This window comes from Lissotriton vulgaris, chromosome 12, assembly GCF_964263255.1.
Source record: "Lissotriton vulgaris chromosome 12, aLisVul1.2, whole genome shotgun sequence".
NCBI classification, from domain to species: domain Eukaryota; kingdom Metazoa; phylum Chordata; class Amphibia; order Caudata; family Salamandridae; genus Lissotriton; species Lissotriton vulgaris.
The window spans coordinates 639961039-639973428 of record NC_141700.1 but is presented as its reverse complement, the minus strand read 5'-3'; the positions used below and the strand labels follow the sequence as shown (position 1 = coordinate 639973428).

Sequence of the window (12390 nt, the reverse complement as noted above, 5' to 3'; positions counted from 1 at the left end):
TACTAGCATTGTAAATTCCTCGCCTCTGCTACCCCAGTCCACTGCAAGCGTTAGGCTTGTTTGTTGTGGAGGGTGCAGGGCGGTACCTTCTTTTGGGGACTGACGTAATTGGACTAGCGTGGTGAGGCGGAGCTCTGACGGTCACCTAACCTAGAGCCCGTCCATTACTTAACCCCGATGTCAGGCCACACGCGCAGCGGACGAGCGCAGCGGTCGCGCCGTCGTCGTGCCGAAGACAAGCCAAAGACTAGCCCGTCTGTGCCCGTCCGGGCGCGGACGGGGCCAGAGGCCAGGTCCCCTGCCCTAACAGCCCCAAACTTTCAGGTAATGTCATCTGATCAAATGTTGGCTTTACGTCCCCCCAAACAAAAAGGCTGTACAATACTTAGGGCCCAACATGCAGATAGCGCTATTTGCCCGAACTGCAAATACTCACTCCGGAATATCCAACCTCCCCTCACTAAAATAAATCCCACGCTGCATGTTCAGCATACTGCTTTTACTGACGATAATTTCCGTTTTTTTAGTTTAAACTGTCGCTCTTTGCCCAAACATAAATTAGACATTTTAACCTTCTATGGGGTGAGCAGCCAGATGCTCTTTTTCTGACGGAAACGTGGCTACATGATAGTGCCGGCCCTGATATAGCGACAGCTCTTCCCACTAATTATGCTATTATGCGGAGAGATAGAACATTGAAAACAGGAGGTAGCATTGCCATAATTTTTAAAAATCATTTGAAATGTAGTTTTGATCCTGTGAACATCCCTGATTGTGAAGCAGCCGCTTTTAAATTAATTCTGACTCCCAATTTCACCCTATCTGGCATGCTGATTTATCGGCCTCCAGGAAATTTTACTCAGTGGACGACTACTTTAGCCAACTATATTACCCCGCTCCACCTGGGCTCCCAACATTTCTCTCTCATAGGGGATTTTAATATTCATTTAGAAGGCCTCTCAAACACTATTTGTACCAACCTGATAGATGATTTAGCAGCCCTGAGTTATGCTTCTAAATTCGGGCCCCACTCATAAAGCGGGACATTTACTAGACCCTATCTTTTCGAGTCTATCAGAGCTGGTATGTTATCCTGCAATCCCTATATGCTGGTCAGACCATTTCCTAGCTAAATTTACTCTAGAACTACCAGCCCCATCAGCTCCTCTTCCCTTTTCACGGATTACCTCGAGGAAGAACTGGAAAAAAATTGGACCTTTCGACTTTTAATAAAGCTCTTTGTGGCAATCTCCCCCCTAATGACCTCAATGTGGAAAGTGCAGCTAAGGCCACTCAAATTTGGCTTTCAGAAGCCGTTGACTCATGTCTACCAACACCACACATAAAATTCAATAATCATCGTCCCCCAGCCCCCTGGTATAATGACTCGTTAAAAACTGAGAAGACTAAGTGCAAAGCACTGGAGAGACATTGGCGTAAAAACTATTCATCGGAGAATAAAGTTATATTCACTAAAACGAGAAATAACTAACACACTTCCTGTATAAAAACCAAAGCCTTGTACGTTTCCAAAACCATCACAGAAGCTACCAACCGCTCAAAAACCTTGTTTAATATGGTTAAAGAATTGACAGGCTCCCAAACAGTTGCAACTCCTCGACCCCTTAATGAATTACAGTGTGGCAATCTCGCCCAATTCTTCATAGGGAAAATTGATAACCTTATTCTGGAAATGAACAGCTTAAATCCTGATATCACTAGTCAAGAAGCAACTGTAACTGCCCCTGCCCCTATGGGCACCTTAGATTGCTGGCTTCCCATTACAATGGACGACTTTAAGACCATTCTTAAAAGTATTAAATCAGGATCTCCTATGGATCCAGTTCCCATTAATATCCTTAAACAATTGGAATCTTTTCATCTGGAGGTGATTCTCGATATACTTAATACTTCTTTTTTACAATCTACTGTACCTGCCCTCTGGAAACATGCAATGGTGACTCCCTTATTGGTAAAACCTATGGCTGATCCTGAAGTGTTGTCCAACTATAGACCCATCTCTCTCCTACCAGTGTTTTCTAAAATTCTAGAAAGACATGTCCACACTCTTCTAACACATTTTACAGAAACTAACAATTCCCTTCATTCTTCACAATCTGGCTTCCGGGCTGGCTACTCCACAGAAACAGCACTGCTGGGAGTTACCGAAAAGATCCGTAAACTCCTTGATGACGGCCAAACAGTTGCCCTCATTCTATTAGACCTTAGTGCGGCCTTTGATACCATCTCGCACAAAAGGCTGATAAATACACTGAAAAACACTGGTATATGTGGTGCAAAACTTGAATGGATTTGCTCTTTTCTAGAAAACCGCACTTTTCAAATTATGTCAGCTTCAGCTTGTTCCAAAAGTTTTACCTCTCTCCATGGGGTACCGCAGGGTTCAATTCTTAGCCCACTGCTATTCAATCTGTATGTTAAGCCCTTAGCAGATATAGCAGACCAAGCTGGCCTTACTCTCATGACCTATGCAGATGATTCCCAAATCATCTTCTCCCTCTCTGACTCCAGTCCATTGGCTCCTTCCCATCTTAAACAGGGCCTTACCGATATCTCCAACTGGATGACCACCAACCAGTTAAAACTAAATGGAGATAAGACGGAGGTTCTCATCTTAGGAACATAAAGATCTTTGGAAGTCCTCCCACTGGCCTACTCAAATGGGCAATCTCCCTGGTCCGACCAGCTATGTCCGTAACCTGGGTGTCATTGTGGACAGTACATTGTCTATGAACCAACAAACTGGTAAAGTAGCTGCTCTATGTTTCACCATTTTAAAATGGCTCAAGAAAATCCTTTGGATGCTGCCTGTCTCCACCCAAAAGAGCGTAGTCAATGCTCTTATTACATCTCGACTTGACTACGGTAACATTCTTTATCTTGGGTCAAACAAGACCGTGGTACATAGATTGCAGCTTATCCAGAACTCTGCCGCCAGGTTGCTTTGTAGGGTTCCAAAAACTTTCAGTATTTCTGGCAACCTACGCAATCTACATTGCTCAGGGTGGATAATCGCATTAAATTCAAAGCCCTGAGCTATATGTTTAGGATAAAAGCTGGCACCGCTCCCAAATATCTTCAAGCGCTAGTGCGTCCCTATGTACCCGCTCGTCATCTACGATCTCAAACCGCGGCAAACTTCTGTGTGCCTAGGTTTAAACTTTCTAGAGTGGGTGGGAGATCATTCTTCTATCTAGGCCAATCCATCTGGAATACTCTTCCTACCTCCATTCGGAAAGAAGACAACTATTCGCGTTTCCAAAAGAACATCAAAACCTGGCTGTTTGATCAGTAACATCTACGAAAGGTTCAGCTCTGCTGTATGCTCCGTCTTGGCGCCGGGAAACCCTTTTTGGGTAGCTGCGCGCCTTATAAGCTTAACAAATAAATAAATAAAATAAAATATTTAACCCAAATCTCTTGACTGGGGGTGAATGTATGATTTATTCTGCATTCTGTCCATTATTTGTTTGCGTAGCAGTAAGGCATCCCAAGCATCATGTAAATGTAATGTAAATGTGTGTATACTTGTAAAGCGCACTATCACCTAGAAGGTATCTTGGTGCTGTATACCGCTGTGGAACCCTTCCTGGCTTTCCCTGTGAGATGCCCCTTACTGGGCACCTCCAAGGTGAGGCCAGGCATCCTAGCGCTTTCGGGGCCGTTGTGGAGATTAAGCAAGCTATTGCCCAGAGTTGCAGAGTGGGACCCATGATTAGAGTAGGCACCTAGGCGAGAATTATCGAGTCCGTGGACATTGAGCCCAAGACCCTGCCGCGTCGGGAATTGAACCCTGGTCCCGGGCCAGACCTCTGCCTCAGGGTCTGCCGCTCTAATTGGTGAGCCACACAGTCTTGGTTCTCCTATCCTTCAGATCATTTTTAGAGTTATGTCTGTGCCTATGGATCTCCTCTATATCTCTAGGCAGTGGCGTAACTACAGCCCCAGCAGTGCATGGCCCCCTCCGGCACTGGCAGGTTCCTGGTCTGAGAGCTCCAGACTGGGTCCAGAGCTTGGGCGGGGGGAGGGGGCTGCATGTACTTTGCAGGTGGGGCGCCCTCAAGTTTGGTTATGCCACTGTCTGTAAGAGACTTTGCAAGGGCCAACGGGAAATTTCTGTGTTCATGTGAGCTTACCCGGTCAAAACAGCCTGAGTTCTTATTCCTCCGGCGCAACTGCTGACCTGTTGCAAAAAAAATAATTCAACAGAAATAGAGTTTGCTTTAAAAGCATTTCATACTTCTCTGAACCGTCCTGCAACCGCACCATTCACTCATGGAAATTGTGACAAATTATATCCTTGACTAGCTGGTCAGTAATCATGTTATACCACCTAATCCATGGTCCATTTGCCCTCGCCACTTCAATGTTCTCAGATAAGACTTATTGTGTATCTGTCCATTAACTCAAATTCAGCCTAACTATTAAAAGGTTTTGGTCACTGATGCAATTACAAAGATATGAACATCTAAGGCATTATGACTCAAGCTGTCAGAGTTACTGCTCATTTTGCCCCTTCTCCCTTTGGTATTGGAGGAACATTATTCAGGGGGTTCAATTTATTTCTAAAAGCAGGTGTCTAGGTTGTCCAAATAAACCTCACATTCTCTCACCTTATAAGAACTCCTTATCGTGTCCAACAGACTCAATACAGCCACCCGTTTTTTATCATTATTTGAAAGTATTTGCAATCAAATATACCTATGGAACCAATGTTTATTTTTGTATGTTTTTAAACAATCTAAATATGTTTTATAACCATCCTGCAACCTATGGAATGAAAGAGGGCCGCCTCATTTATTTATTAAGTGTTTTAATATGTGCCTGCAAAATACTGGTGCTAAAACTAATCCCAAATGACTAACTTTCTGTGCTGGTGTACGTTTATCAACTGAGATAACGGCTAAATATGCATGGGCGTCCTGTCTATCATCAGCGCCTCCATTTTGTATCCGTTCAGGAACAGGCAGCTGTCGCTCGTGCAGTGGGAGATGTTACTTATGCCTGTTACCTTGTTTGCATTTCAAGCTCACAGCTAGACGGATTTTGCACCATACCGTAGTGTACACAATCACCAATTTCAAATTTGGGGTTTGTCATAAACCCTGGCGCACACCTTTATTGTAATAAATGGGTGCAAGCATCCAAAGGGGTGACCAAGACAAAAGACTGCCACGTTCACGATTGCAATAGAAATACCGAAAGATGAATCGCAATTCACAAACGTTCACGCCCTCTTCCATCAATATATGAAATAACTAACATTTCTAGTGAAATTATGTTTCAGACTGATGCAATATTTATCCAAAAGAGAACTTTATTGCTTCTCCTTTTTCACAATTAGTAAGTTCAACTACAAAATCATCACTATTCAGCCATAGTTGGTGGCTTCGTATTGGAACTTGGTACTTTTGGAAAGGAAGTAAAAATATAAGTTACTACATATTTACAAGCCAGTGCAACTGACTGTCAGGACTGACTGTCAGAATTCGCACTGGACAAAATTGCATTGGACTTCATAATGAGAGTTTAGGAATCACTGCAAAACCCTGGAGTCACAATGGAAAGGGATTGGCCAATGCTACTTTTAAAGGCATGCACACATGCTTTGAGACTGCCTCTGTGGTTGAAGTGCAGAACATGGTTATAGCCTGCCAAAAGCAGTAGTCTTTGCATAGTGCAAGCTGTCAAAATGTGATACCCTACATTGTACTTGTACAGACGGCAGTCATTGAGAGGTGCCTATTGTGAACAGCAGGCACTGAATTCACAATGTAATATCTTGCAATGAGCCAATCGCATGTTGTCTGAATGGGCCCTATTCCCATTTGACAGCACACGTCTTAAAATTAATTACAGAAACCTTCAAAAAACTGAATCCGGATCAAGAGTCCACTTTAGCTGATCCCAACCAAGGGACTGAAATAGTGGAGTGTCCGAATCCTTTTTAGGTCGAGCCTAGGCAGCACAGGTGCTGGCTCTTCGAGACATGCAGTATCTACTCTGTTGTCTTTCAGCATGTCCATAGTTTTTCATTTCTTGTTTTGTGTGGTTTTTTTTTAATTCCTTACTTTTCAGTGGTATATCCATGCCATTTGTCTCTCCTTTTGGTGCTTCGTTCCTTCCCATGGTGACTGGCCCTGTTCCAAGTCTTATTTAGCTGCTTGCCTTTTAAGTTAGGTATGGCACACTATTTTTTTAGATTGCCTCAGCTCGTGTGTTTGGAGCGTTGTGTTTGTTGGCTTTCTGAAGAAAGTGTGTGCAGCGAATGTTTGCAATGGCACACTTTTTTTTTTGGTGTCCACTGCATAGCTTTATTATTTGACCAAAACACCATTTTTATTTGTTGGTAAAACCTTCAACCCTGACCATTTTATTAAATTCACACATAAATGATGCGCTACATACATATGCGCCACAGTTTACCATGTATTTACAATTCGGCATCTCTGGAGGCGTGTTGTACCAGCAGTACACAACACCACCCACTTTTCCAAGCACCGGCTACTAGGGTAGGGCCAGAGAGTCCAGGACCACCAGCAGGACGGCCCCCTCTCCCGCCAGCCCAGAGCCGCCATGACTGCCTCCCTGCTGCAGGGTCATCCAATTTCCGCCCAAAAAGAGTCCCCCGGCCTTTTCTCTTATCCGGGACCCCGCCAACTCAACTATTGAACTTACGGATGGGTGGGTGGGCAACTGATCCGCACACTTTTTTTTAAGTAGAGAAACCCACTGGTTACTTTGATTGCCTTGGCTCTGAAACAAACACGCTCCGCTGACAGCATTATTATTTTTTTTAAACACAGACTGCATTTTTTAATTAACAATAAATAGACATTATCTCGATTGCCTCGGCCAAACAAAGCAAATCACTTTCGCATGGGGAGACCCGATGGCAAGACCCCTCGCACGCCTGTTGCCACTCCCCAGTGCCCAGCCATAACAACCAGTGCAGCTGGATCTGTAGGAGGAGAAGCCAGCACTACCGAGCACCATGGCAGGGTGCAAACCTGGGATCCTAGTTTGGCATACTGCCTTTCATCACGAAGGGAGACGGGAAGCAACATGGCCCCGACTAAAACTCAGTTATGACACTGGCGACAGCTGTGTACACTTCTGTAAGGAATGAAACATCAATAAGGGCCTCTGCATATTATAACAATCACAATCTTTCTCTGGGAGGTGAGGCATCAGCATGGACATAAACATAGGACAATGGCATGAAACTTTGAACCTCCCCACACCTCGTGTCAGGAGAGGTTGCAGCCAGGTGTGAGAATAGGTACGTTAAACAGAAAGAGCTGAGCCATCTGTTAATAATGATGCTCTCTCATAGAATAGATGATCATAAAAGTATCCCACCAGCGATACCAAACCGAGTCCAACATGCAACACTACTAATGTAGTTCTAAGATGGCCACCACATAGGTAACAATTGCACAAGGCGCACCAGCCACTCTATTTCGTGTCCGGAGATAGTGCCTTTCAAAGCTCCCTGTGAATTCAGTGCATCATTTCGGACCCGCCTTTTCCTTAGGTCTTTTCCCACTCCCACTCTTCTGGTAGTAGGCTGTACTATCAGTCTCAGGCAATTGGTCAGAAGTGTGTTGATGTTCCCTATCGTGATTGGCCCAGTAACTTTAATTTCTGTTGTCACTAGAAGCGCATTCAATAGATTGGAATTAATCGCCTTTAAAGAGTTTGTGACAGCATTTCTGTTGCACACCGGTGAAAGTATATGGGAAATTGGATTTTGTGTGAGCGTGTGTGTAGATAGATAATCGTGCTCACGCATATTAATGTATTATGTTTGTGTATATATGTGTGCACATATATATATTGCTGTACTTGGGATATAAATATATTATGGAATGCAAACAGAGCGGGTACATACCACTGTATGCCCCTGTGATACCTCACTGATCACAGCTGGAACACCACAGACTCGGATGCAGAACAATGGCCTTGGTCTGACATAGGGTGTGGTTGAGGGAGTGACCCTCTTTTAATCAAAATCTTGTGTTTGCTTTTACAATTGGAATATGTTAGTGATGGCCTACATCAGCACTGCCATAACCTAGTGTGTAGCAATTGTAAGGCTCTTCAATCCCTGGCGGCACAACACCCAGAATAATTTACTGCATGGCTAAACACTTATAAGGTCCCAAAGGCGGGACCTAATGGCTATGCCAATGCTTCTTAACATTGCTCCTATTTTAGGTGTAATGTGAAAGCATGTTTTAGGGACCAATTTTACTAAAGCCTAGGCACTTTTTTCTGCATTCCATAATTATGTCCAACAGGGGTAGCGTTATGTCCAAAAGTTCCCATTTCCCTCTTTTACCAAAGCACAAGCACTGTGTGTTCCTTTAATGGATGGGGGTGCAGTACAATCACATTTAGAATGGTAAAAAGGAAGAGAGAGATTGGTCACAATCAATGCAGAATGTGTCCTGTTCTTTTCTCTTTGTGGATGAGCCTCTCTATGTTTTCTGGAGTGTGACATAGGAGGGTAAACCAAACATGTTATCTCTCTTTTATTATTCTGTTTCTATGATTGGAAGTAGAGGGTGGCCTTAGTGTCTTCCATGTATGTGTTCTCAACAGGAGTATAGGAAATGTGCATTAAAGGCTCCAGGGTATTTATTTGAAATTTCAGGAAAACTGTATGAAATTACTCACAGTTACTCCAAATGCAGAAATGGCACTTTATTTGAGCATGGCAGGTACGCGCTTGCGCTAAAAGCACATACAAATCTTTAGCACTACCAACAGCAGCCACTCGTGTTCTGATCATTTGTGTGGTTCCTGTGCAATTGTGCCAACTTTCTGTCGCCAGTGTTGCGCATAGGAGCCAGGTTCACCAAATTATTGGTGACGCCCGATCATTTGAGCAGTTCCATGGATGGAAAATGCTGAGCGTGTCCCACAAGCTGGCATTACCCAAATGTATGATGCTTCAAGGAAAAGACCAGAAAATAAATAACTCACCTTGACTCAAAGGCAATAAATAAGTAACTTATTAAGGCATTTTGTGTAGTGCCAACCAGGTTTTTCCCTCCCGTGATCCCTGAAAGGTGGAACAAAGTCATAGGAAAATAGGCGGTGAAAACAGATATATCACATGCTGAGATCTCAGAGCTTTATGATGATGGTTTGTATTATATTGGTGCTTTAAAGAAGCCTCCTGACCATTTAAGCTCTAAGAACAATAAACTAGATATTATCCCAAATAGATTTGTTTAAAATAAAAGTTATATTACATATTCTAAGGCACATGCATATTTTTCATTTTAATGAGGGCCTTGTGAATGAGTTAAAATGACCTTTTAAAACAAGGGGGTGCGATTGCTTGGTGTATTTAAAAAGGACAATTTAGGTTAACTGGTCAGAGAAACGAGAGATTGTATTTGACTGATGCCATATGTGTGTCTCTGGCTCTCCCCCCCCCCAGGGTCTTTAAAAATGTTGCTCACTCTTTCTTGCCTTGTCTTACAGAAAGCAAGTGACTGGCAATATAGGGGCCTCCACTAACTATTGGTGGGGCCCAAGACCCAGAAGCCCTTAACCTGGTGTCCATGACGATGATTAACTCCATAACATGGAGTAATAGCATAGTTTGGGTAATTTCGCGCAGCAAGTGTAATGGAACATTTCTGAAATTATGCAGAGCTTTCACCCAGGCCTAGTTTGTTCTTTTTGGCTGTCCCTTTTTTGGTGAAGCAGTATTGACTTTAAGACCTATTTTAGGGAAATATCTATGTATGTTCCTTTTTTTCTTAAAACATTATTTCATTCTAATGTAAGGAGGCATCCTGAAGGCAGGAACAGAATTCTATAAAAGCCCACAGGTCCTACAAATTCGAGGAATGGGCTTTACTATTATCACACTCAATGCGCTCTTTAGGTCTCGTGACCTATCAATGCGCGCAAGCGCATTGAGCGGAGCGAGAATTCAAGTGCTCAAAATGCTCGTCAAACCAAGGGTTTCGTTCCTGCGGTTTTCTTTAAGTTCACGTGAATCACGTGACCAAACAAGCACGTGCATCAGCCTCCCTCCCTCCCTCCTAATCCGGCTTCCCTCCGGCCATTTGCCACACTCCTTGCCTCTGCCGCAAAGGACTCCTCCCCCCGTCGACACCCCCAACAGTCTCACCGTGAGCTCCTCGCTCACATTCCCGCCCCCGCACCAGGCTCTCCCGCACCCATCCGGCTTCCCTCCGGCCATTTGCCACACTCCTTGCCTCTGCCGCAAAGGACTCCTCCCCCGTCACTCTCCAAAACAGCTTTGTTTGCTCTTCTTTTCGCTTGTATTCCGTGAGCTCCTTGCTCACATTCCCGCCCCCCCACCAGGCTCTCCCGCCCCCATCCGGCTTCCCTCCGGCCATTTGCCACACTCCTTGCCTCTGCCGCAAAGTACCCCTCCCCCGTCACTCTCCAAAACAGCTTTGTTTGCTCGTCTTTTCGCGTGTTTAATATACTAATACGCCTCAGATCGATGAAGGAAAAAACAAATGTTGTTTTTGCAGGCGCACAAATGCATGTTGAACGAATACAAAATGACGCGGCATTCACATCATTGTGCTTTTTGTGTTTTTCTTTCTTTCTTTTTTACCAATTGTGGTCTGCAGTGGCGAAGTTGTGCAGTTGCTTAAAAAAACATTAGTAAAGCCAGAGCAAGTTATTTCTTTGCAGTTCATTCTCTGTTGGCACTCTGTAGTGAGCGTGTCCTGTTGATGGGTATTTGCCTGCGTGGATTCTTTCTCCGTTGCAGAGCCAGAAATCCACACTAAAGTAGCTTATCGATTTAACAGGAATTGTACACCCATACTGCAAACAGTTTTCTTCCCAAGTTTTCTGTTTGCTTTTAAAACCCTTCCTGATTACGGTTTACGAAGTAATGTAAATCACTAATTTTTCTTGGTGACCCATGGCATCTTGGTGGGAGCTATCTCTAAACCTTTCCTGGGATACCAGGAGCTGGAAACTGGCTGGCAGTATCCAGAGAAGTGTGATCCACATTAATTTTCCGAAGCTGTGGTGAATGATGCCTACAGCTAAAGAGGTATGCGGTCTGATCAAAAGCTTAGAAAGTAATGGGCTGCAGCTAAAGCAATTCGCCTTGCTGATATTAATATATTGGAACTTTTCCATATTGGAGGGGAAAGGCAGACTGCAGTAAAGTAAGTTGATTGTAGTTCAGAGCAGCCTCAGCATTTGAGCCAGCCAAAGAGTCTGCAGAAGACCACTTTTGGTCTCCTGCAGATAGACTCCTATGTTTACGTTGGTGTTAATGTAGGGGAAAAGCAGCATCAAGTACAAGATGTCAAAGGATCTTTCTTTCTTGGGGACTTACTAATCTTAGCGTAAATATGGCCTTTAAAGATCATATGGATACATCACCACCTCGAGCAGGGGTGTTTTTATGGATTTTTTTCATTAATAGACTAGAATCCTGTCTGCAAGAACTGCATAGTTTTATTGGTTGGTAATGGACCATGATCAGAGATGTAGCCTGCCTCATAATAGGAGGGAGGAGAAATAGTTCACATTAGTCCTACAAGAAGTTTAGTTGGAGGTGACGACAGGTCGCCTCAGTGACAATAAGCAGTTCTTATCCCCAGCGCCCACCTTTGCTTCCTATGCAGAAATGTACAGTTGCCTCAGGCTGAAAACACACAGTTTGCAATCTGTCCCCACAGCTTTAAGTGGGTCGGTTCCTGCCGGTGCCCAGCACCGGCAATTCTTAAAAGCAGGTACCGACACGGGTCCCTATCGGGCTCTCCATTTTCGTACTCGCTCTCAGAATAGAAAGAAATCTTAACTCTGCAGCAGCAGTACACTCTTTTTTGATGTAACTTTTATTTTTTTGCTATTTATGTACTGCAAAACTCGAAGTGCTTTACCTGAGCATCAACAAAGACATATTCATTGTAATATCAATACATCTAAGTCACATCAATACAAAACATGTGGGATTACAAATGCTAAAAGTGTCACATTTTCTAAAGTTAAAAGTATTGGCATTGTAAATCACAAAACATAAATATAAAATGTCATTTACAAAACCAATAGCTCCAACTTTCCTACTGCGAGACCTATTGGCAACGCCAGTGCTTGTTTTAAACTATGAACGTGCATACCAACTTTCTAAGTCCAGCATGTGACCAGAAATCATGTGATTATGATAGATCGCTAGGATCTCCATGTCACTCAGACTGTAAAGATGTATTCTATAATAAAAATTCGGGTGATGTAAAATATAACTGTACACTGTGCTGGAAAATACTGTATGAATTATAGGTTGCAATATTCCTATAATTGCAAAGTTATTGCCCTCAGTTTTTAGGTCTCGCCTAGGCAGCACTT

General features: G+C 43.6%; 1 protein-coding gene across 1 annotated transcript in view; it reads left to right on the top strand.

The window, feature by feature from the left end:
- The window catches only part of ACSF3 (acyl-CoA synthetase family member 3), a 407668-nt gene that overhangs the window by 305379 nt on the left and 89899 nt on the right, over window positions 1–12390 (top strand). The gene's annotated exons all lie outside the window — the stretch shown is intronic.